Source organism: Plectropomus leopardus, chromosome 18, assembly GCF_026936395.1.
Source record: "Plectropomus leopardus strain MGB_pleo_1.0 chromosome 18, ASM2693639v1, whole genome shotgun sequence".
NCBI lineage: Eukaryota > Metazoa > Chordata > Actinopteri > Perciformes > Serranidae > Plectropomus > Plectropomus leopardus.
Genome location: NC_142193.1, coordinates 14,328,523 through 14,333,342, shown reverse-complemented (window position 1 = coordinate 14,333,342; position 4,820 = coordinate 14,328,523).

Here is a 4,820-nt window from a genome sequence, read left to right as displayed (position 1 = left end):
CTGCTCGCCTCCAAGGGGATTTCGATGCTCATCCCACCCCTTTTCCTTTCATAAAGAAGTTGTGAGGATATATGCACTTAGGCTACCGGCCATAAATATTTAATCAACCCCCTGACGTCATGCACATGATCATAATTCTATATGCGTTTAGTTTTAAAGGAACATCCTGCATATTTTAGTTAGTACATTAGGGTATTTAAAGATGCAACATTTGCCATTAATTTGTCATTTCAGCTTTAATTGAATTACATATAGGATATCAGAGTTGCAAGTGTGTTTACTGAGCCTAATGGCATAGGGTTCATAATGTATTAATGACATGCCGCATGTTAGAGGAATCCACCAAAACACCCTTGAAAGTAGCTATCAACAGTTTTGTAATCAATTTACGGCTGCGTGCAACACGTTTGCTTTTTACTTGCAACAGAATGATTCATCAAGGCTGGGCATCCTCTACGTGAGTATTTTCTACACACACCTGGGTATAAGCAGCCTCCGAAAGTCAAGATCAAGCTAGATCCTCTGTGCACCATGATGCAAGCTGAATGCAGACCAGAATGCAAAGTTTTATAATAAGGTACAATACAAATAAACTTGTCTTGAGACCACAATATGTACTTGATCTTTCCAGTATGAGCATCATTTTGCAAGTCGACTGTGCTTTGACATGTTCTTCACAAGAAAAAAGAAGCACTTAATGTTTTTCTCTTTTTTTATCATATTAGTTGCTGTAGTCTTTTTGTTGGTTTTGAATGCAATTTTACATGCTTCTTTCATTTGCTGCTGCCATTTTGAGGCTATATTCCTGGTAATTTGGCAAATGGGGATTTCTACCAAAAAGTAAATCAAAACATCACTGATTGTGCAGTTGCAGCATGTACAACTTTATTCATTTTCTCCTAATGCAATGTCCGCAGCATGGATAATGAGATGCAATTAAGTCTTTCCATTGTCTGTGCTAGGGAGTTGTTTTTGACTCTTCAATGCCAGTGTACTTTTGCAGCTGGTTCTCCTTTTTGCCTTGATTGTGGTGTATCCTAATAAGGAAGACAAATATAAAGGCAAAATTGTTACAGTGTTCTCTGCTGCCACTGGCTTATATTAAAAGCTTAATGCCTTTTTGTATTCAAGGCCAATAGACCTTTATCTAGTGAAGTGAAAGTCGCTCTAGTCTCAGGTGATGCATTTCACAATAAATGTACTTGTATGTTCCAAAAGATCATCTTGATAGACATACCGTCTTCTACATTCATTAATCAGTTGCTTAACTTTTGCTGCCTTCATGTACAGGTCCCTTCTGTATCTTTTTCTGAAGTCTTTTTTATCTAGAGTACAGGGGATGTGGCAGGGTATTGCAACCCACAGTAAGTCTTGTTACTTCTATGTCTAGCTGATTATCTGTAGCTATCTCCTTAACATGTGGGCTACAGGTAATGGCTGAGATCCACTCCACCTTATACTGCAAAGAATATTGCACCTTCAGGTGAGCATAGCTTTGCACACTTATTCATACAAGAGTCCATACTCACAGTTGTGCAGAACAGGAAGTCTATACTTGTTTTTCATGGGCGGTATTACAGATGTTATGCTGCTGAGCTCACTTCTTGGGTGTCAGCCAGATCAGACACCTGGCAATATCCAGTTGCATTTAGGAGGCTTACTGAAGTGAAGTTTTTCACTACTGCAATGCTTTGAAATTCGCTTTTGCTCAAGAGGTAGAAAACCTACAACTACCAGAATGCATTGCGCTGCACTGGACCATAAATGCTCCCACTGGTGGGTAGCATAATGCAAGTTCAGTCATTTTGACAGAGGAAACTAATATGGCAGTTCTGTACTGTTTGTCTCTGTGGTGTAAATAAAATGCAGAGGTACAATATGTATGAGTTGATTAGTGAGATTTGGGTTCTGGTAAGATGGTGGGGAATTTCCAACAGTTCATTTACACATACTACCCACCTTGTTGGGATACAAAGCTGGTATCTGCTCTGCAACATATTCCTTTAATTATAATAATTTAATATTATAATTATAATAATTTGTAACTGTGAGCTAAAACTGCTTAATCCGTTGTAAGAAATGTTGGTAAAACTCTTTTCATGGGTACCATGCATGCCTAAATCTTACATTCTGCCTTAAATTGTCTTATTTAATAAAGTTTGGGTTCCATTTACTGTGGTTGTATGTATGAATGTCCTTTGAGGCACCATCTGCAGCAACAATAATGTAAAGTAGGTAGAAGAGAGAGTTCAGAGCACAGTAACGTGGCAGCATACACTTACTGCTTCAAGGCAAATAGTCCTTAAAAAAGGGTAAAGCACAAAAGTGAAAGAAGTTGGTTTTCTAAAGGATTATAATGATAAAAGTGTATTTATGCTGTATACACTAAAAGTGAAAAACAGAAGAGGTACAAGGAGGTGAAGGTGAAACCACTCTTAAATAGAAAATGCAGGTACTCATCCAGCCTCTGCCTCCTTCTAATTCTTTATTATTTCAGTAAACCTGCACAAGAGTGTTCATGAAAGTCACACTTGACATTAAAACAACAGCAGTATCTTTATATTAACAGAACAAACCCTACAATGAAACTTAGACTCTTTTCATGGACAGCTAAACGTCCAAGGTTTGACATATGTTGTTATTCCCTTTCTTCATTAACTTTTGTTTATTGCAAATTAAAGAAGGTTTTAAAGCAGTTTTAGGCTACACTGGATAACAGTGGGGTTAAGTGAATCCTTTTTGGAGAACATTCAGAGGTGCCTTGTGAATATTGTCACATTATACAAGTAAAATATCAGAGATTCAGTGCTGCTTTACACAGACAACAGTCTTGGCTCCCTGGGGGTCCACTGCTACACTGTACTTCAGGACATACACAAATGTCAGTTTTTTCTTTACACTACTAAAGCTTATACACACTTTTATGATGTTATCCATCAGGCCCCATGAGTTGGACACCAGACAGCGTTGTTTCACCTGCAGCTCATGGTGAATGATGTCAGAAAATGTAACCACCTCCAAAAAGTTTTGTGATGTACAACCACTTGGATACAATCAGTCCCTTTGGGTGTAGCTTTCTTTTTTTCATTTATTTCTCTGCTGTTAGTAGTATTACAAATTCAAATAAATAAATAAATAAATGACATCTAGATAAGATTAGATAACCACATCTCTCAACCTCGCCAATATACAAGCAGTGGAATGAGACAGAGTTGTTTTAATTCCTAATTACTGAGGCTTGAACATCATCATTTGTAGAATATGAGCAATCATGTAGATCACGTGTCCATCAAGGTCAAATTGTTGAAATATAAACCATTATGAAACCATTATACACAGAGAAACAATGGGACACTTGGAACTACAGAGACAGCATTTAAGACAGCTCGAACTCTTTTACACTTTACTCTTTTGATGTGTCACTCTAAGACTTTACATTCTAGATTGGCCATAGGCTGCAAAGACACTCATGTTTGTAGCTGATATGAATAAAAATGGGCTCAAAAGTAAAATTCAAGGACAAAAAAGGAGAAATTTCAAAAATCTGTTATAATGGGTCACTTTTTTGATTCCCCATGTCCAATTTTGAAACATTTTGGTTTATTGCTTTATTATCTGTATGCATACATGGAAACAGTTCATATTTTTGTAACAGCCATGTCAGCATGACTGGAACTGTTTTCTTACCCTTGTGAGTTTGTGTGTGTCATCACACATAATGTGTCCTGGAGAGACTTCCTGTAGCACGATAAACCACGAAAGCCATTTTAAACACTTTGCAATGTGTTTATAGGTCTGTGAACAGATTTTGTCACTGGGATAGCATCACAAAAGTGCGAGATGGAGTTGTGAAACTTCATAGGTGTGTAGCTGAGATCACAATGAAGGCTGAATTCAAAGGTTGGTGTGGTCCAAGCAAGGGTGCCGGAACCAAGGGCTAGGAAGGTGGAAAGGGGCTATTGCCTCTTCACCCTACGTCCCTGACCAACATTTGTTGTAAGTCACAAAATGCTGCCAGATGGTTTCTAGTTTTCATTTGCTTCCTGAAGAAACATAATCGATTAATTAGTTAATGGTAAAAATAGAAATTCGTAAAGGGTCATGATAAGTGACTCATTCTTTTCACAATGACCTCACCGCTGTAGCAGTATTCAAGCTTTCACTTTTCACTCTACACACACAGAAACACCTTGCCTAGAAAAACTCCCTCACCTACTTACAGTCTGCTCACATGGACAGCAGATACTGAGAGGGCCTTTCTAAACGTTTCCCATAGAACACTTATATACGTGGACAACACTGCACTTGTCTGCGCGTACATCCTTCACACAGTGAAAGATGAACTCTTTCCCTCAGAGCAGCAGCTCAGGACAGTGGACTGTAAAATGATACAGTTCCGGATTTTTAAAATTTTTTTTATTTGTAATGATGCTTACTTAGGACTGAGCCATGAGAAAGAGCTGTTTGGTCCAACTACCAATTCAAAGTGTCTCTATATTTGCAATGAGACTCAACAATCAACTATCTTTCTCCAGAACTGCATACTGAACCTTCAACTTTTAATGATAGAAAACACTGACATTACTTGTGCACTGTGTGCTGCTAAACCTTAGAAATACTAAATACCGCCGTATCCTTGCCATCCCCAGCTGGGAGAACTTTGATGAAGATGAACAGTGAAGTTTTTTGTATTCTGTGCAAATGGATGCAATTCCAATGAGTAATAGAACCCAATGTTATACAACTCCTGTTTGACGTGTGCAGGTATCCCAGAAATTGCTCCTAAATTACCAGCTCCTGCAATATGCGATAGTTTGTCA